The sequence below is a fragment of the Pagrus major genome, chromosome 16 (assembly GCF_040436345.1).
Source record: "Pagrus major chromosome 16, Pma_NU_1.0".
Classification (NCBI taxonomy): Eukaryota; Metazoa; Chordata; class Actinopteri; order Spariformes; family Sparidae; genus Pagrus; species Pagrus major.
The window spans coordinates 30606930-30629442 of NC_133230.1; the positions used below are offsets into that span (position 1 = coordinate 30606930).

At 43.6% G+C, this 22513-nt stretch overlaps 1 long non-coding RNA gene across 2 annotated transcripts; it reads right to left on the reverse strand.

The window, feature by feature from the left end:
- Positions 1 to 5: 5 nt before the first annotated feature.
- Positions 6 to 21924, reverse strand: LOC141010022 (uncharacterized). Of its 2 annotated transcripts, none has more exons than XR_012180170.1 (3): positions 21440 to 21924; positions 607 to 810; positions 6 to 108 (listed from the first exon to the last, which is right to left on the reverse strand). It is a non-coding gene; the product is annotated as an uncharacterized lncRNA (long non-coding RNA). The 2 variants fall into 2 exon arrangements; XR_012180169.1 differs by having other exon boundaries at positions 607 to 1966.
- Between the last annotated feature and the right edge of the window lie 589 nt (positions 21925 to 22513).

Sequence of the window (22513 nt, forward strand, 5' to 3'; positions counted from 1 at the left end):
TCGGAAGAAGCCATCCTATCTGGACTTCCGCTTCTCCTTGGAGGATGTTGATGGACTGGGCGACAGGGCTCATGGTGGTGTAGTACTCTTTGAGGAAAGTGAGCTCAACTGGATGGAACCGGTTAGGGAGAAAACAAACCACTATTTTACAATTATGCATGAATATTGTACCCAAAAATCAGTAACCTAGAAAACATACAAAGCAAGGTTTTACAGTACATTGTGTATGAACCAGTTCCGAGGTTGTCTACAGCTCCTTATAATGGTTTAGTTTACTTGAGAGATTGAATATTTTTATAACCACTAGAGTGCAGTTGTAGGTAGGTTGGTGAAAGCTAGATAGTGTATGTTCAACATATTACTGCATTCTAGTGGTGGTAAAAATATTTAATAGCTCCGGTAAACTAAACCACTAGGAAGGCGAACATAGTATGAAATGAGGACTTTAATGGAGCATAGCACTTTCACCTCAGGGATCATTTCTAAAGGGGTCAAGTGGTTTTTAAACGAGTCTCATTTAAATATGATACAAGTCAGGGACATTCACAGAAGCCATGACAGGCAAAAAATAAATAAATAAATAAAAAATACATAATTCCAACTTACATTGGAACCTTCAATTCTGCACAGATCTCTCTTAAAGCTGGCTCTCCCTTCTCTCTCAGATTCTTGAGTAGCCTTTCCACAGCCATAAACAGCGAGTTCCACCTGGTGGCATTTGGTCGTAGCAGCTGGAGGGAGCAGGCATCTTCCACAGCTTCAGCTGCTTGGCAGGATCTTCCACACTTATTCCACAGCCCATGACACTTGCTGAATGTTGCAGTTTTTTCATAGGTGTGATTGGCAAAGGACAAAAAAGCAGGAAAATATACTGACGTTTAGCATTTACTCCTGATTACTTTTTGCATGCCGATGAGGCAGGGCGAGTAATGTTCTCCTCATTTCCGTAGTTAACCGTTCCTGCTTCAGCAGAGACTTTGGTTTGCCTCCAGGGTCGAAGTTGATGCTAACTTCGGGGCTAACCGTAACCTAGCCTAGCTCCTCCCTCACTTTACCCAGCAGCTGGGAAGCAAGACACGGGAACTTTCCTGGGTCCTGAGGAGCTGCAGCATTTACTCAGAGACAAACAGAAACCTAAACTGTACATTTACTACTACTAGACAACTTTACTGTTAATTTCTTCTCTCCTCCATCACCCACACCTGTCAGCTCTGAGCTCAGCCACCATCTCTCTGTCTCCGGCTTCACCACTCGCTACGCTCTTAAAAAGGAGCCACGCTGCTCTTAAAACACCATGTTTCCATCCAAGCATGTTTATGCGCCATTTCTAACATTGGAGTAGAATTCCCTTGATCGTGGAATCTGACGATTATGCAAAATGATCGCGGTCAGCTCAAATAATCACTATCAGGCGATTATGTAATAATTGTGACAGGCCTAGAGGCAGTATTTTCTAACCATGTCGGGGGAGTTATTCTTATGCGTTTTAGAATAATGTCACTTTCCAGGTCATGTAAGGGGTAGACTACAGAATTTATTATACCTGTCAAAACGAAAATAGGAACTCCACTATGTCTGTCTTTACATTTATTTTGTCCCGTTGTCGGCTTCAGCTAAGAAAGAAATAGTTCGCCCCACACGTCCAAAATTCTTAGAAAACATCAGATAACCTTCCGCAACGATTGCAGGCTCTTTAGTGGAGCTCTGCTTTTTTAGTGGTCATTATGACCCGGGTTGACCCAGTGGGCAGTCACACCAAGGAAGCTCCTTCTCCTAACTGACCAGCAGTCTGTAGTGGTGGCGATGTGGTCCACTTTACTCATCTCCTCAGTTACCACGCTTTTCATAGTCTTTGCTAAATCTTCAATCCTTGATCTCAGGGTGACCCGTGTGATGACTTTGACAGTAGGAAGGAGATCTGCGAGAAGCTCTCTGAAGGCTTCATTTTCATTTGTGGATGTGCTCTCTAGATGAAAAATACATGAATAAAATAAATAATATTATTAGTTTAAATGATACTCAAGACATTACTCAACAGTTACCACAATGACAGGTCTGGATTGTTCTAACCACTTTCACCCTGGTGTCCCAATTGTGGGCATGTCCAATTGATAAAAATGTTGGTCAACTGTCAACTATATTTTATCTTTCAAAAATGACAAATTGTTTAAAAAATAGCAGATGTACAAGCTAAAACATCATGCAGCACATTGAGCTTGGACATCTGCTTTCCCCCCTTTTTTCTTTGTGGTTAACATAAATGCAGTTTTGGTTCCAACTTTTGCAGATGTGCTCTGTATCTGGTAGTTATTATATGCACATACATGCACTTTTTTCATATCTGCTCTAGACCCAGACTGGCAATAGCTGTGCATTACAAAAAATACAATAAAAAACAAAAACAAAGCTATTTTATTAAACAGCGTGCTATTTCACTACAGCTCCTATGAACAAAAATGCAGATTTTCAATATTGCTTAACTTCAAGTTACAGATCTTGTGCGATCTGATAATAATCAATAAAAAAAGTGAAGCGCTTGATATTGAAAATATTTATCATGCGGGAGGAAAACTGCCTCCTTCGAATAGGTTAAGATGCTAACCCTGTTTTATCGACACTCCTGCAGAACAATTTGCGCAAGATATTATCTAGAATAAAGTGTAAAATATTGTGGGTGTGTGTGTCGCGTAGGTTTATCCATACTTGTCCACGCCACCACGTGTGATACTAAAGTTACTAGCAACGTTAGCTTGCACGTAATGTTGGCTAACGAAATATGTAGGCTAAAATGTTGGCTAAAACTATGTTTTATCAGGAAATTACATAATTATACTCCTGGCACATGAGATGACATTGGCAGCGATTAACGTTACTTAATTCATTTACCTCAATGTGTTTCTTAAGGTTGGATGGAGAGTTCTTAAACGCCTTTATCTCATGGCACTTTGGCAGGCACAAGAGGCACTTCATTCTGTATGTTTTAGGATTTTCCCCCATCCTAAGGTAGCCAGACATTGTTGCCAGGTATGACCACGGCGGGTGACTGTCGTCTTCTACCGGAGGAGATGCTGTCAGTGTGGTAACGTCTTCCGTGTCTTCCTCATCAACGTGAACTGCGGAGGTAGCCATGTTGATCTCCGCCGTCCCGCGGGCGATATTTTTTTTCGTAGGATAAGTCTGGGAATCTCATTAATATTCATGAGGTGCCGTCATCTTATTGGCAGATCAAGGTGCTTCGTGATTGGTTGATGCAGCTACGTGCGGCTAAACGTTCATTGATGCAGAGTGCAGCATACGGTAAGATTATGGCTCATCAGTCCCACTAATGAGTTATTCATCAAAACTACTAGGCTACGTTAATGTAATAATATCACCATGACAAATATTGGCTGCTCAAAACATCTGAAATAATCTGAATTATCGCCACTAACCGCATATTCTATCACCATGACAAATATTGGCTGCTCAAAACATCTGAAATAATCTGAATTATCGCCACTAACCGCGAATTAGTGACGGACAGCTAGCACCAGTGTATAAATGGTAGGCTAATTGCATTGTTCCTAAACGGTGAGTTTTGCAGGCGTATTCGTGCGCATTGGTGTGTGTGTGACCCCTACTATATTGTATAAAATTGTGTATTATATTAAATAACCTGGAAAATGATTGACCAATTTTCCAGTCATAGAAAACACATGAAAAATGAGGGAAAAAAAGTAAAATGTCCTGGAAAATGATTTATCACATGGTGACATGAGCTACCAGAGCTCTATTTGACCTTTCCAAATAAGTATCTGGTGATAAAACTAGCAACTTTGAGTTGATCAAAAGTTATCATATAATTTCTAAGCATGTAAGAGATTATTTAATAAATTATAGCCATAGACCGCACATCTACAAATACTAATAAAATACAACTGTCGAAAAGAACACTTCTCCAAAGCTTGAATGGGACGGGGGATGTATAAATGTCCTGGAAAATGATTTCAATAAAAGAGTGGGAACCCTGATAAATGTGGAAACTAAATGATATGAAACATTGCCTCATCAACCAAAAATTCTACGACCCCCCTGCAACACCTCCGCGGACCCCCTGTTGAAGACCTCTGCCTTAATGCACACAAATAAGTAGTAATTTATTGTTGCCACTGAATCAAATCAAACCTCTGATCAACCTTTTTATCAAGGAATGAAAAAATAACAAATAATTATTTACAACATTTTACTAAAGAAATCATGACTGTCATCAACCCAGCTAGTGTGTTAAAAACCACAGTATTTTATCAAAACATCAAACCTCTGGTCAAGGAATGAAAAATAATTATTTACAACATTTTACTAAAGAAATCATGACTGTCATCAACACAGCTAGTGTGTTAAAAACCACAGTATTTTATCAAAACATCAAACCTCCAATCAAGGAATGAAAAATAATTATTTACAATATTTTACAAAAGAAATCATGAATGTCATCATCCAGCTAGTGTGTTCCACCGAGGGTGATGTTCTCTTCCACACAGTGGGCGAGACAATGAGGAGCACTGCTCTTCCTTCCAGTCTTATTATACGGGTGCTCCCTCGCTGAGGCCTTTGTGGGCCGCCCTGATATTAAGGCCCTTCTCCCACCCAGCCTCGCCTTTCTGCGGGCTACAGCTGTGGGCTGGACCCCAATTTGGGTTGTTGTCTGAAGGTGTCCCTTTGGTCTTTGGTACTGGCTCGTCTTGATGACTGGGCCCTTAGCAAAAGTTGAAAGAGCCGACTGCAGGGAACTGTCAGTTTTTAATTTATTGAAGCTGGAGATGAAGGATGTAATGGGTGCTGAAAAGCTGGGGTCATCTCTCAGCTTCTTTTTGAGGCAATCGAAAACCTGCATCAGCTCCTCCTCCAGTCCAGATGTTCCTTGAAGTAGCATGAAAAAACACTGCATCTGAGGAAAGACTTCCCATTACAAGGTGTGTACAGTACAAGGTGTTTATAGTATTACTAAAAATTCATGGTTATAGCCTACTTTTAATGTAGTCTGAAAAAGTACTATTGAATTTAACGGACAGTTTATGTAGGCTACCTTGTATCCTGACATGTTTTGATAGCCTCTTCCTGCTATCTTCCTCATGTGTGTGAAATGTCATGTGATTCATCAGTGGATTTTATTGTTAAGACAACTAAGCTTCAATATATTACCTGACAATAAATCACCTTACGGATCACATCGTATCAACAGCATTGTCTGTTATAAGAATGTTTTAATAGTACTTTTAATGTACTCTGGAAGTGCAACCATGCTTGATTGTCTTTACCTGAGTCAGTCTCAACAGGAGCCAGTCCACAATCCAGTGGTTCTTCAGTGTCAGTGCTGACTACAGATGGTTAGACAGAGACAGACAGATAACTGTAAACAAAGGAAAACTCATTCCCATGTAACACCATTTATGATACTGTAGTGGCAAATGAGAAACTGGGTCATGATCATGCAAATGATTAGATTTTGGAATATCCCTTGCAGTCCCAACTGTGCTCTAATTGAGCTTGAGGCTGATAAAAGACCAATGTTTGATGCACCATTTAAATGAGCAACAGGTGCTGCCACAGTTCACCCAAGGCCACAGAAGGGGCCTGAGTAAGACATATGTAGGTTCTTTAGAGCACATCCAAGAATGAGAATAATAAGTGACAAACCCAGGATGATCATAAAGGTAAAAGGATGGTCCATAGGGGCGTGGGGACCCTGGACCACGGGTATAAAATGGGGAGAATCGGCGAGAGATCTCAGTTGCCCCGGGGTAGCTCACGGATGTATATTTTCTGTTTTTGGAAATAAACACCTTTTGGACTGAGGACCTGCTGCTTTGCCTTTGATTTTTTGGACTTCAACCTTGAGCGGATTTTCAGAGTCAGATAGTGCATTAATTGGAAAGATAAGAAAAGTAGTCTCCCACTACATTTTGGCGACGCTAGCCGCGGAGGAGTGACCGGCACACAGCCTGCGGCAAAGGGACTGGGCGGGAAAGGACGGCGGAACTCAGGCGCGCCCCACATCCACCATTAAGGTGAGACAAATTTATTATTATTATTATTTTACATGAGTAATGCTGTCCGCTCCTTCCCAGCAAGTCTCAGGTATTTTGCTAAAACCTCTCCAAAAGAACCTAAAACTGATAAAAATTAAAATTAAAATAAATTAAAAAAATATATAAAATTAAATTAAATTAAATTTTAAATTGTAAAAATAATAACCTGAATTGAGGTATTTAAATGGCGTGACAGCAGTCTTCAGGTCAAAATCGTGAGTATGTGTGATTAATGATTATATATGTATGTTTAAGTCATATTATGTAAATGTGTGATTTAGTCAAGTCAATTCATGCGTGCATGTGAATTATGTCTGAATATTAATGTTCATGCATAGCCTGTCCTAATCAAATTTTAATGGTAAAACAAAAATATGCATGAAGAAAGATGGATAAATGTGAAAGGATGCTTTTTAACATGTTAATTTGCATGTGGATTTGTATGTGTTTGAGTCTATGAAGTGGAATAATATGGTATTTTGTAAAATATGCGGCAGTACCAAGAATGATGACACAAGAAAATAGTACTAATCCATTATCTGTTGAAACAAATAATTCTAGCTGTGAAGAGTAAGGAGGAGGGACAGATCAGCTGAGGATAAAATGCGTGTTAATGTCTGAACAAGTTGTTATCGTTGTCTAAGTGTCTAATCAGTTGTTATCGTTGTTTAAAGAGTCTGAATAAGTCGTTAAATAAGTTGTTGTTGTGGTTTGAGATTTAAACAATAGCTCGTTGCGACCCGGGTGAAGGGTCAAGAGAACTGGCGGTCTTACGTATAATCACCGTGCCCTCTCCGGGGTGATTTAGATGCGGGAAGTTCTGTATGGCAGGGAAGCCAGGTCATCGTGCCCTCTCTGGGATGACTAAAATAAGATAAAAGGATCCAGAGACAGCGCCTAAGTAAGAGGGCTGTGACATAGTAGTGAAACAGCTGTAGAGTAGAAAAAAAAAAAAAGAAAATAGCATAAGGCCTTTGTAAATATATGTACAAAAAAAGCATGAAAGTTGAAATATGCATGAATATATGTCATAAAAATAAAAGAGGAGTATGAGTACTGTGTAAATAATAAAGAGAATAATTGAGGCAGAACAAGTTATAAGAAATAAAATTATATTAAGAAATAAATTATTAAGAAATATTAAGAAAATAAAAGCAGTAAAACGCAGTAAAGAAGAAATTAAGAAAACATTTTTTTGACAAAAATATGTAAATAATAAATAATATATAATATATAACAATAATATAATAATATTGAAATTGATTAAGAGAAAAAGAGATAAATAATTGGAGGGCCAGAAGAGGAGCAGTCTAATCTAAAAAGATAACGGCGGCAAGAAAGAAAAATAGAAGATAAAAGCAGCGTGGGGCCTGCTGTACCAGTTAGCGTCTAACAGAATGGGCATAACGCACAGTAAGCGGCCGACGGGATTGACACCAGTTGAACTAGTAATGTTGAAACACCCAACACAAAAGAGAAAAATCCAGGAGTGCATGAAAAAGTGGCACAGAGTATCCTCCGGAGCCACTAAGTGGCCGATAACAGGGACTTTTGACCTAAATTATTGTGGGCCCGAATAGAGGCTGAATTACTGAGAAAGACCTAAAAAATGATAAAAAAGCATCAAAATAAAAAGATGAATCACACTGAACAGAGAGATGTGCTGCAGTACTTCAAAATAGAAGGAACACAGAGGCTAATGGCAGTACAACAAAAAAGGGAGCAGAATAAAACAAAGCCCACTGCTCCGGTCTTAGAAGCACAAACACCGCCACCGCCATACGTGTCTGGGGAGGAAATAAGACAGTTTCCACTGAGAGAAGTGGATGGGAGAATAGTGGGAAAACTTACAGTAGACTTGAGAGAGAAAACGGAACATCAGAAGCAGATAACACACACAAAAGCCAAAAGATTAGTGAAGACCTTGAAACTAGCCAACGCTCAGCACAGCACAAAAGAACACACAGTCAGGGTAGTATTTCAGAGGATTTAGACCACAGCCAAACCTCTGAGCATTTAGCAGAAAATTTAGACAGAGAAGGAAGCGACCATGACAGTGATGTGACTGATCTTGACCGTGACTTATCGCCAGCACCGTCCGAAACACAGACGGTGAAAAGCAGAGAGCAACAACAACATGGTACAGCACGTCACTCTACTCCAACACAACATGCACTAGACCCTAAAGTGTTCGAGGAGTTCAGCAGGATGATGGAGAAGCTGGAAGAAAGTCAAAAACCACATGCACACAGACTCCCCTGTGAAGACAGAAGGGGAGTGAGAGAATGGCTCAAGTACTCCCACCCAGGCGACAGACAGTTGCACAGAGGCCAAATTGAACCATGGGAAATGGAGTTTGGAATACAAAGATGCAGAGAAATAGAAGAAAAAATAGAAACTGGAGAGGCCACATGGGAGGAAAAGCAGTGGTACCATGAATGTAAAGCACAGACGGAAGCGCAAGAGCATTAAATCATAATCACTATCATGATGCTAAACCCTTTGGACACTATCGAACAAAAATATGGGAGGCATTACGAAACAAGTATCCATCTAAAATGGATCCATCCAAGCTGGAAAGGCAGACTTTGAAAGAAGGAGAAAATACAACACAGTTTTTACATGAGTTTCAAAGAAAGTGGAAAGAAGAAACTGGAAGTGACTGGAACGCAAATGAAGCATCTAAAGCTCTGTTCAAGCTGTATGTGAAAAATGCCATGCCAAAAGAAGTACAAAATAAACTAAACCAAGTAGTTGGCCTGATGAAAATGGACTGGCCTGTGTTTTCAGAACACATTGTACATTATGTGGATACATACAGAGCTGAAAAGTCAAGCCAAGAAGAACAGAGCAGAATGTTAGCTGGGAAGCTAACACAACTCCAGATTGGAGAATTGACCAAGACCATCAAGAAAGACAAAGATAAGGCTAAATACCAAGCATCAGTGACAACTACAGCATCACAAATCAAGCCTAATCCTGCACCTGAGGTAAAAGCTGAGCCAGCAATCACTCAGGCACCAATGTTTGCAGCAGCAGCGGCACCACCACAAACTCTGCAACAGCCCTCAGCTGTCCAGCAACCAAACTATGCAACAGCTCCAACAACAATGCAACAAGCTCCTCCAATACACGTGCATTTTGACCAAGGAGGAAACGCCGGCTACCCGCCACAGGGTAGAGGAAGAGCAAATCAAAATGGAGGACCGCCACAAAGAGGAAGATGGAGAAGAGGACCTCCACAAATGCAATACCAACGTCAACAGCCTTCATATGGCCAACCAGCACAAAACACACAACGACAAAACAGCCAATGCTGGGGATGTGGACAATCTGGACACTTGCAGAGAAACTGCCCAACCAATCCCTGGATGGGACCCGCAGCACAATGGCAATAGGGATGCCCAGAGAAACCTGAAGGGGAAGTTATAACACCTGTTCTAACCATGCAACCACAAACTGAGCCCACCATAGAGGTAACAATACAGAATCGTCAGCATAATTTTATGGTGGACACAGGAGCAACACACTCCTGTATTGGAAAAGAAGGAGCTGGGCTTCCCCTTTCATCAGCAAAAATTCGGACAGTTGGTTTCTCTGGGAGGACTCAAATAATACCAATGACAGAACCAGTTCCTATGAAAATTGCAGGAAGAACTGTTTATGCGCCACTACTCTACTCAGTTGACACACCCATCAATCTATTAGGAAGAGACATTTTGTGTACACTACAAGCAAGAATAATGTGCACACCGGATGGCTTACATTTCGATCTGCCAGAAGGAAATCTGCAGACATTAATGGCACCAGTGATGGAACAACATATGGTGACCAAAGAAGCACATGTATATTGGATGAAAATAACCTCACCAAACTCTTTTCTGCATCAAGAATGGGAAACATGGAAGCTATTTGTTACACACTATTATGAAGCAGCCCAAGAACCCACTCTTCCACTTCACTGTGCCATGATGTATGATGCTGATGGTGAACAAGAGGACTATGATGCATGTTGGAACGAACTGATTAATCACACCACGACAGTCATACAATATGAGGACATCATAATGGGACCTCAAGGAACAGCAGCAGCAGTCAGGCTCTCAGAAGATATGAAAGAGTGGTTTCAAGATCCTAACTCATCACCCCATGTGACATTGCTGGTGGTAGCTGGACATGAATCACATGAATTAGGACCAATGATAAAAGAAGCTCAACAAATCCAAGAATGGATTTCCACAGACAATCAATATATCCATACGTCACCAGATGGACATTTTCTGAGAATTTCATACAAAAAAGCTGACGAAGTGATTGCAGAAAAAGTGTTGTTGCCCACAGAAGAAAAGACACAAATGTTCTTGACCAAAGATCATGAAGACCTGTTGTCAGAAGTCCCGCCACAAGTATGGTCAGCACATAAAACTGATGTTGGTTTAGTGAAATCAGCAACCCCACAGCAATTTCAAATAAAAACAGACGTACGTTTACCATACCAAAACAATATCCTCTCAGACAGGAAGCAATCAATGGCATAAAACCAACTATAGAAGGATTATTAGAGGCAGGAGTTCTAATAAAGACTAAAAGCCCGTGCAATACACCAATTTTTCCAATAAGGAAACTAAATTCCAACGACTATAGGTTGGTGCATGATCTAAGAGCAATAAACGCCATAGTAACAGAAGAAACACCAATCGTACCAGATCCACATACATTACTGTCCAACATTCCTCCGGAGACAAAATGGTACACGGTAATAGACTTGTGCTCTGCATTTTTCAGTGTGCCAGTTCATCCAGAGTCACAATATCTGTTTGCATTTACTTATCAAGGACAGCAGTACACTTACAGCAGACTGCCACAAGGGTTCGTGCACTCTCCATCAATATTTAACAAAGTTCTAGCAGAAGACCTGTAACATTTAAATGTTCAGTCCACCACTTTGATGTATGTTGATGACATTCTCATATGCTCAGACAGCCAAGAGCAGTGCAAAAAGGACTCAATTACAGTTCTGAAAGCACTAGCAGCAGGTGGACATAAGGTCAGTAAAAGCAAACTGCAGTTTTGTCAACAAACAGTATAATACTTAGGCCGGCAACTGAGTGGGAATAAAAGACAAATTGCACCCTCTCAAGTTGAAGCTGTAACAAAGGCTCCGAAACCGCAAACGGTGGGGCAAATGTTGTCTTTTCTGGGCATGACTGGTTACAGCAGACCATGGATATGTGACTATGCAATCAAAACAGCTCCATTGAGAGCTCTGATACATGCTGCAGGGCAGACAAACAGGTCAGCCCAGTTAAATTGGACAAAGGAAGCCGAAAAAGCATTCTTCCTCCTTAAAACAGATATGCAGACTGCCCCCGCTCTGGCCACCCCAGATTATAGTAAACCATTTCATCTTTATGCAGCTGAACAACAAGGTTATGCATGTGCTGTGTTAATGCAGGATTCCCCCACAGGAAAACAACCATTGGCTTATTATAGCACAAGACTGGATAACATAGAAGAAGGCCTGCCTCCCTGATATCAGGGATTAGCTAGCTTTGACCAGATCCCGAGGGAGGCTGGGGACATTGAGTCCGAATGGGCCTTGTTCTCTGCCTCCATTGTTGACGCGGCTGTTCGGAGCTGTGGCCGTAAGGTCTCCGGTGCCTGTCGTGGCGGCAATCCCCGAACTCGGTGGTGGACACCGACAGTAAGGGATGCTGTCAAGCTGAAGAAGGAGTCCTATCGAGCTTGGCTGGCTCGGGGGACTCCTGAGGCAGCTGACGGGTACCGGCAGGCCAAGCGTGCTGCAGCACGGGCGGTCGCGGAAGCAAAGACTCGGGCCTGGGAAAAGTTCGGGGAGGCCATGGAGAAGGACTACCGGTCGGCCTCGAGGAAATTCTGGCAAACCATCCGGCGCCTTAGGAAGGGGAAGCAGCACCCCGCCAACACTGTTTACGGTGGAGGCGGGGAGCTGTTGACCTCGACTGGGGATATCGTCGGGCGGTGGAAGGAGTACTTCGAGGATCTCCTCAATCCCACTGACACGTCTTCCATAGAGGAAGCAGAGGCTGGGGACTCGGAGGTTGATCCATTCATCACCCAAGCCGAAGTCACCGAGGTAGTCCGGAAGCTGCCCGGTGGCAAAGCACCGGGGGTGGATGAGATCCGCCCTGAGTACCTCAAGTCTTTGGATGTTGTGGGGCTGTCTTGGCTGACACGTCTCTGCAACATCGCGTGGCAGTCGGGGACAGTGCCTCTGGACTGGCAGACCGGGGTGGTGGTCCCTCTATTCAAAAAGGGGGACCGGAGGGTGTGTTCCAACTACCGGGGGATCACACTCCTCAGCCTCCCTGGTAAAGTCTATTCCAGGGTACTGGAGAGGAGAATTCGGCCGATAGTCGAACCTCGGATTCAGGAGGAACAATGCAGTTTTCGTCCTGGCCGTGGAACACTGGACCAGCTCTATACCCTCAGCAGGGTGCTGGAGGGTTCATGGGAGTTTGCCCAACCAGTCCACATGTGTTTTGTGGACTTGGAGAAGGCATTCGACCGTGTCCCTCGTGGCATTCTGTGGGGGGTGCTTCGGGAGTACGGGGTCGAGGGCCCTCTACTAAGGGCTGTACGGTCCCTGTACGACCGGAGCAGGAGCTTGGTTCGCATTGCCGGCAGTAAGTCAGACCTGTTTCCAGTACATGTTGGACTCCGGCAGGGCTGCCCTTTGTCACCGGTTCTGTTCATTATTTTTATGGACAGAATTTCTAGGCGCAGTCATGGGCCGGAGGGGATCTGGTTCGGGAGCCACCGGATTTCATCCCTGCTTTTCGCAGATGATGTTGTCTTGTTGGCTCCTTCGAGCCGGGACCTCCAGCATGTTCTGGGGCGGTTTGCAGCCGAGTGTGAAGCAGTTGGGATGAGAATCAGCACCTCCAAGTCTGAGGCCATGGTTCTCGACCGGAAAAAGGTGGCTTGTTCCCTCCAGGTTGGGGGAGAGTTCCTGCCTCAAGTGGAGGAGTTTAAGTATCTCGGGGTCTTGTTCACGAGTGAGGGAAGGATGGAGCGTGAGATTGACAGGCGGATCGGTGCGGCGGCCGCAGTAATGCGGTCGTTGTATCGGTCTGTCGTGGTGAAGAGAGAGCTGAGCCGAAAGGCGAAGCTCTCGATTTACCGGTCAGTCTACGTTCCTACCCTCACCTATGGTCATGAACTTTGGGTCATGACCGAAAGAATAAGATCCCGGATACAAGCGGCCGAAATGAGTTTCCTCCGCAGGGTGGCAGGGCGCTCCCTTAGAGATAGGGTGAGGAGCTCTGTCACGCTGGAGGAGCTCGGAGTAGAACCGCTGCTCCTCCACATCGAGAGGAGTCAGCTGAGGTGGCTCGGGCATCTGTATCGGATGCCCCCTGGACGCCTCCCTCGGGAGGTGTTCCAGGCATGCCCCACCAGGAGGAAGAGACCCCGAGGAAGACCCAGGACACGCTGGAGTGACTATGTCACCCGGCTGACCTGGGAACGCCTTGGGATCCTCCCGGAGGAGCTGGAGGAAGTGTCCGGGGAGAGGGAAGTCTGGGTATCCCTGCTCAGGCAGCTGCCCCCGCGACCCGGCCCCGGATAAGCGGCAGATAATGGATGGATGGATGGATGGATGCTTATAAAAAGGCATCAGTCTTGACAATGGGACATCCTGTTACATTATATACATCACATCAGTTACATGCCATGCTAACCAGCCCACGGTTTGTATTAACTCAAGCCAGAAGAACTGGTTATGAAGTTTTGTTATCAGGAACAGAACTTACAATACAGCGATGCAACACTATAAACCCAGCGACAAGAATGGTGTTGCCCACTGATGGCTTTCCTCATGATTAAAGAAACAGATAGTTTCATGAAAATACGCGAGAATTTGTACTACCAACCAATCCCATCAGAGCTAACATTATTTGTAGATGGATCTTGCGTACGAGGTGACATAGGTAATTGTGCAGGATATGGAGTTGTGCAGTTGAACCCAGATAATACATTCACCAAACTCCTATCAGTGCGTTTAGATCAACCATGTTCAGCTCAATTAGCAGAGATAAAAGCCCTAACTGCAGCTTGTAAGTTAGGTGCAGGAAAAAGGGCAACTATCTATACCGATAGTGCTTATGGTTACGGTGTTTGTTAGATTAATGCCAGTATTTGGAAACAGCGAGGTTTTGTTCGTGCAGATGGCACTCCTGTAGTACATGGACATTGAGTGTCAGAGCTAATCCAGGCAATACAATTGCCTACAGAATTAGCTATAGTTAAGTGCGCAGCACATCAGACCAACGACTCACTGGTAGCTAGAGGAAATAATTTAGCTGATGAGGCAGCAAAAGAAGCTACAGGGCAAGCAACTCAAGCCCCAATTTTGTTTGAGCAAGACTGTGCCCCTATAACCAGTTTAACCTCACTAATAGAGGTACAAAACCAAGTCCCAGAAGCAGAAAAACGCTTATGGGTTCAAAGGGGGGCAATCAGAACAGTGACCCCCCATGAAGGACTGTGGAGAAGCAGTCATGGACACTTTGTCCTACCTCTGTCATTGCTAAAGATAGCAATAAAGAAAATGCATGAGCCAGATCATTGTTCACGAGCTCAGGTTTTGAGAAAACTACAAGCAGTATGGTGGTCTCCATACATGATGGCAATGGTAGATAGAGAATTGGCCATATGTATATATTGTCCAAAATATAATGTTCGCAAATCATTCGCTCATCCATTGGCTCATATCCCAGTACCAGAAGGCCCATTTAGGCATCTGATGATGGATTATGTAGACATGCTGGATAGAGTTCAAGGCAAAAGATATATGTTTGTGGTAATTTGCTGATTCAGTAGATGGGTAGAGGCATGCCCAACTTCTAGAAATGATGACAGAGCAGCTGCTAAATTTTTGTGTACAGAGGTGTTCCCCAGATTTGGCATGCCAGACACCATCTCATCAGACAGCGGACCGCACTTTGTGTCCTCTGTCATAAAAGAAATGTTTAAAACACTTGGAATACAACAGAAATATGGATGTGTGTATCACCCACAGTCACAAGGTTCTGTAGAACATGCAAATGGTGTATTAAAAACTAAAATAGCCAAAATCATGGCTGGCAGTAATGGTAAACTCACCTGGGTGGATGCTTTGCCATTAGCACTAATGTCTATGCGCTCGCAAACTAACAGACTAACCCATCTAACCCCGCATGAAATGCTTAATGGACGCCCAATGCCTCTGCCACAGTGCAGAGGCCCTATAGAGGGACCACCGCTTCAGCAGCTGGAGTGAGAATTGGGGGACTATTTACGGGGTTTAACTCAAATCCACAGACTTGTCTTCCAACAGGTGAAAGAAGCCAATAAAGGAGACGATAAGGGAATTCCAGTGGTTGTTCGTGAGACTCAAGTGGGAGACCAGGTGTTCGTATGAGTATTTAGACGCCAGTGGCACGAGCCCCATAGGGAAGGGCCATTTAAGGTGGTACTTACTACACCCTCAGCCTTTAAAGTAGAAGGTAAGAACTTTTGGTACCATCGTAACCACTGCACCCGTCACCGACCGCCAGACTCGCCTGGGCATTTGCCTGAGCATGCTGAAGGGGCTGCGGAAGGCACCCCCCACACCTGGTCCCACTGCATCGCCTCAAGGGGAACGACGTTCAGCCCGATTACGGGCCCGACGTGACGGTACCCCCCTATCACGTACTGATCATAGTATTGGAGCGGCTGCAAAGAATGATGCCGCCAGCACTGCCACAGGCGGTGACACTCCAGAAAGTGCAAGTGCAGGACCGGCTGGCCTGCAAGATACAGACTGCCCACTCACGCCTGGGGGGGCGTTCTCTGACTCAGATTAGTTTGTTTGTTTTCTTTTTCTTTGTGCTAACCCTTTCAGGTTTCGCAAGGGGGGAGGGAGAAGGAGAAGTCCTAATGACACAATCCTTTTCCGCCACTATCAACACACCACATGTTAATTGTGTACTTGCCATGATTATGTTAGCCACTGATAAAGGCATGTTACAAATAGGAGAACCACATCACTTTCTGTATGTAACAGTGGACACATATGAGTATGTACTAACCACCGACATCACAACAGCCAACGCTCCAGGTAAACATTGGGTGGGATTACCCTGCACCGCTGACTGCCGAGAAGAAGGGATGGTGACATTGCAGGTAATATGCACCAACACATCATGTCAGGAGGTAGAAACAAACCAGGAAATGACAACAGTAGAAGCTAGCAAGTGGATTCAGCTGATGAACAAGCGAGAAAAACGAGATTTGGCCAAACTAAAAACTACACAGTGGGACTCAAACATGTTTCAACAGTGGATAACCTACTCAGCTGAAGCAGTGTACAAAGCACAGAATAAAGACCGACAAGAGTGTATTGCATGTCACAACGCCAAAAGAATACCACAGCTCATGCCACTGCCAGGAAGTCACATAGGTGACTGTTCAGACCTAACTGAATGTTTTGCTTTTTGTACAATGCACATGGCAGGGAAATTGGATGGATGGAGTAAAGACTCACAGATATGCCCATATAGATTTAAAAAGCATGACAGCTATGACATAGCAACAGCAATGCCACCTGTGGTATGTAAACCTGATAAACTACTCTTCCCTTTCTGTGTAGTGCGAGGAGAAGAGTTGGAATATGTAACCAAAAGATCCACACCCAACATGACGGATGCAGCAGGACTGGTGAGATGCAGCAAGGAAACCTGGTATCCAACCACTGACACCCGAAACACCACAGCCACCATCAAAATGTGTGAAACCAGCCCAAAGGCCCGTATCAGGTGTGGTCAGGTTGTGCCAAATGGAGGACAGACTGGACACAATGGCGGAGGCATACATATAAAAGTGGAGGGCAGGTTTCAACTCATCCCAGGGCCTGGCAACGGGCGTATCCGCCTCATCAGGAGCAAGAGTGGCTCCACACCATCAAGGAGTCTCCCCAACGGGGAACTTGTTCAGCCCAGCGAGCCCGGACGGCAAGGAGGACAGAGGACTCCATCGCATAGAGCCCATCAGACCTGCACTACGAGGCAGGTGGGCCCAACAGCTAGCCCAACCACTACAAGATGAGTTTGCTGCAGACGACGTGGGAAAGCTCAGTGGTGTGCTGCCACAGCCACTGAGCACATACCCATCACGCCGACACGCTGAGACTGCAATAGGCAACCTGCCTAAACCTGTGTACCGCACCCTGCAAACATGCCTGTCACCCCAAGCACACGACATGATAATCAAAATCAGGAGAAACGTACTTGTGCGCAAACGCGCAGTTAAAGCCGTGCAGCTACAAATGGACAATGGGCACCTGAACGCCTCTCTGACACACCTGCAAAGTAGAGTTACAGAGCTGCAGGCAGACAATGCACACTTGCAGATGATGGTGAAGCAACTGCAGCGCCAAAAGGATAGCTTGCTGAAATTCTGCAATGAAAGACTGCAACAACAAAGAGCAGCATTGGCGATGTTCAACACAGGGGTGACTACAGTGGGAAATAGTCACTACCCTGATAATGGCCAGAGGGGTACTTACAACAGTGCCCAATAGAGGACAAAACATGAGTCGAGCACTGCTGTATGACGCAGCTTATGTAAATAGATGGGAACAATGGAGAGAGCTACGTGACCAACATGTTCCTGCCGGGAGAACGGTAGGAGGCTGGTCATATGGAGACTTTTTGACACCCTACGTCCAATATATAGATAAAGACTCAGACATTCGCTGCCAAGCCCCAGGCCCCAAAATAATAAACACATTAGTTGGTTATGTACCACAACTCCAGCATCGGGATGACTGGTACGAACCCTGGAAGCAAGCATCAGATCCCATTACCCCCTACTTACAGTGGAATGCATCAGAAGACCTACGATTAAATTGGATGCTGGTTAACAGAAATCACAGAAGATCCCTCCTCAGACAAATTGAGGAAACTGAAACCTACCGCTATTGGGACGAGGGGTTTGCATTGTTGCAAGGTGAGACTCTGACTGACAATATCATGCCCTTGAACCACAACTTACGTGTGCAGACTGTGAACTATCTGGTGACAGCAACATATGTATTGTTCCTCTGGACATATCCTTTTTTCAACCAGAGCCGCAATCTTTTCACCATATATCCTGGGCTAAAAACTATGTCCTATGCCCTGAGGTTTCACAGTAGCCAGGAAGTCATCAACATTATGGATAATGGACAAAATGTGATCTGGTCAAATGTGCCAGCAAAAATGCAAGCCTGGCTAAAGTTGCTGTCCGCACCTGGAGTGGAGAAACCCAGGTGGAGACAGCAGGACAGAGGTAGCCATCGGTACCTACATTCCCCAGGAAGAAGGGTGAGGTATCAAAACGGAAACTACCGTGCAAGAGAGAGAGAGTTTGACAGGTTTATAAATGGAGCTCCAGCAATTGTACGACGATCCTTTGGATTCAATACAGTTATGTGGGATCACTTGTTGTAAATGTGTAGTTATGATGAAATGAGTGTTTGATAAAGGTAAGAGGGCACTCATCTGTGAAGGTAACGTCAGAAAGCTGATTGCCGTAACAAGCACGAGAAAGGTTTTAAACCAGTGTGGTTTACAGGAAACCAGTAAGTTCATAGGGGCACTGGTGGAATGTTTTTTGGAAAACAATAATAGCAAAAAAAAAAATATATATATAAGGAGGTTAATCTCCATAAGTGGTACATAGACATAGGTTGACAAAACCAATGTTGAGATGATAGACAAAGGTTGCAAAGGTTGTTAAAACCAATGTTGACAAAGTGATTGTCACCTATATATATATATTACTCTTAATCACTTTAATATAATCATATGTGCACAAGTTATTAATTATGCATGAAATAAAGCACATGTAGTTCTAGATGATTACACTTTGTGGTATTAAATATGATTCACAATGTAGTATTAGTAGATTATATGTTAACCATGTAGTTTTAATCCATCCACGAGGGGTAAACTGTCCATGCAAATTACCCAGCCGTGTTTTTTTTAAAAGTCCTGCTCTATTATTAGACTATAGTTTCTCTATCTTACTATGGAAACAGGCAAAAAAAGTATTTTTGAAAAATCTCAACAAAAACAAAAAGACAATATGAGTATCTCATGACGATGATCTAATAACTGTTGATCTAGTGTTTACTTGTGTTGACTTAAGGTGGATTACCGCCACAAGAATGTGTACCCATTTAATGTCATGGACTTAAATGTGTTTATTAAGCATGTGTAATGTGTTTTATCATCATTTCTATATCTCTAATTTACCATTGAGTTTAAAGTGTTTCGCCATTTGATTTTGAAGTTCTTCTGTGTTGTATGCAGCACCAAAAGGACAGGTCAGTTTGAACAGTGGGCCACATGATGGGGCCTTTACCTCTCAGAAACAGCTAAATTGGAGAGGATGTTTCCCCCATCATGTTGCCAGGTCAGAATAGAAATCTATTAATGAATATCACTGGGTCATCTGTTTGAGGGCCGGTCCAGAAGATGGCTCAGGGAAAACTCTCAACTATCCTCTTGATAGTTGAAGCACTTCCCTATGGGTTGATACTCATTGTCAGTCTTGTAGGTTGGAGTTGCATTTATATCGTTTGAAACCATATATACTATGTTTTATTTACATTAAATTCATGCTATTGTTTGTATTGTGTTGACTTGTGTGAGCTCTCCCGGGTCATTGGTGGAAATATTGGTCCTTTTTTTTTAAGGACCAGAGGGGGGACTGTAGTGGCAAATGAGAAACTGGGTCATGATCATGCATGTGATTAGATTTTGGAATATCCCTTGCAGTCCCAACTGTGCTCTAATTGAGCTTGAGGCTGATAAAAGACCAATGTTTGATGCACCATTTAAATGAGCAACAGGTGCTGCCACAGTTCACCCAAGGCCACAGAAAGGGCCTGAGTAAGACATATGTAGGTTCTTTAGAACACATCCAAGAATGAGAATAATAAGTGACAAACCCAGGATGATCATAAAGGTAAAAGGATGGTCCATAAGGGCGTGGGGACCCTGGACCACGGGTATAAAATGGGGAGAATCGGCGAGAGATCTCAGTTGCCCCGGGGTAGCTCACGGATGTATATTTTCTGTTTTTGGAAATAAACACCTTTTGGACTGAGGACCTGCTGCTTTGCCTTTGATTTTTTGGACTTCAACCTTGAGCGGATTTTCAGAGTCAGATAGTGCATTAATTGGAAAGATAAGAAAAGTAGTCTCCCACTACAATACAAGCCTGTGTACAGACCTGAGTTGGTCTCATTTGGAGGAAACTCCATGGGATTTGCATCGCCGCCACCTTCTAAAGGATAGTTCATTCTAGTTAAGTTAATATGAACAATCAATTAATGCTGATTACATGGTCAAAACATTTCAGTCAGATAAGTCTAGATTGAGTTCAATATTTTTTTTTTTTGGCACAAACATTTTGCATAACTGAAGCAGAGCATAAATAATTTTAGCATGACTGAAGCAAGCTTTGCATCAGGCTCTATCCCATTGTATTCATTTCCCCATGAATGATCTGCTTGACAGACATTGCAGGGAATGAATAGCAGACCCTCCCCACAGAGGATCGTAGAAACAGAGCCCACAGGTGGATGTGACGAGCAGTGACAAGCAGAAGGGGTGGCAGCAACAGCCAATATCAGCAGCAGGGCAGCAGCAGAGCAGCAGCAGAGTGGCAGAGACAGCAGCAGAGTAACCAGGAATGATCAGGTAAGCAAGTGGTTTAAATATCCCACTCTAATCAGATGGGGAGAGCATGTGACTGTCATGTAAAAAAAAAAAAAACAAGAAAAAAACTGTTTAAACTGAGTTTAAAATCAATCTGAAACACATTTGTTTTGTGGTCCTTTTCTGGATGAGTAGGCTGTGTCCCAAAGTTGTGTATTTTTATATGACCTGTTTAGGCTAACGGAAATGCCAATTTTCATTAGGAGCTAAAGCTAGTTATTTCATTGGTTTGTTTATTATGTAACGAAATGTATTTGTGTGTTTTTTACTGTCTTTCATGTATATGTTTGAAGCTGCATTATTTGATACAGAATGACTGTTTAAAAACTTTGATTTCAAGCTCAATATGACATTATATACAGCGCTCTATTAGAGGTTGTCTTTATGTTAAAATGTTTGTTTTTTAAAGTGATTTTTCTGTTATTAAAACATTGATTGTAGCAGTTCAAAATTACTTCACCTGGGAGAATCTTGTAAGGCTACTATGTATATATGATACGTTTATTATTATAAAGGGAAGATTTTTTGTTATTTTTTTTTTTTTTATTTCTGTCCCCTCTTACAGTGTGTTCCAGAGTGTGGGGATGCTACAAAACGTACCTGAACAATCGCCTCACAGTCAACATCGCCATGGTGGATGTTTTTCAACTGCTTCCCTCTGTTGTTGGCGACATTGGTGAGGCGGCGATGTAGTACTCTTCCATGCGCATGGTAACAAAGCTAACCAGCTGTGTGACATTGTATGCCTTCAGTCTGTAGAGGACCTTCTCTTTCAGAATGCGCATTGCACTCTCCACGTAGTTATTCGTGTGGTTTCCTCTTGTTGGCAGTTCAGACTGGAGGCAGATGGCCCACTCTTCTCTCCTTCTGAAGACCTCAGCAAGGTGTCGGAGGAACTTTGGGTACTTCTGTGCTGTTGGCTCTTGAGTCAGCACCCTGTAGCTGTCTTCCAGGGATGATGGGGTGCCGGCATACATGATGTGCCTGAACAAGCTCATCATGTGAGAACGATGGGCTTTGGCGACCCCATTGTGGGAGTTCCACAGCCATCTCCACATGGCCTGAAGCAAATGGAACACGCACAGGATGAGGGTGGTGCCTGGATAGACAGCGTTGAGGGACTGTAGCAAGGCCAGGCAGTCGTCAGTCAGTATGACCTGGGGACCTTCCTCCTGACGTCCGAAAAAGCTCTCCGCTGGCAGGATGCTGTTGAGGAGTGCTGAGTTATAGGAGGCAGAATTCTAAATGGGAGTTTTGAATGGAGCTCCATACACCTCATTGTACTTAAATGTAAGTCACATTCCTCATATTTTTTTAATGCCTATTATGCCCACCTTACCCACCTGTAGCAGAACTGGAGATCGGGGCAGACAGAGCGATCTGCGGCAGCAAAAATGTAGTTCTCCCCCTCTCTTTCCTGCAGGTCAAATTTCAGCGTGTCAAGGGCCGATGAGGGAGAGTGCCCACTCTGGAACAGGGCCTGTAATTTGTTGCAGGTGTCCTGGCAAACATCCCTGTTTTTAAGTGCTTCAGCACATGAGAGCCGATGGTTGTGCTCATTCTGGAGGCTTATTTTGAAAAAAAATCCCTCCAGGATATGTGGATCTTCTGACCTGACATAAAATGGATATGTGAAAGGTATATAATTAATCCACACACACCAGATTCAGCAAA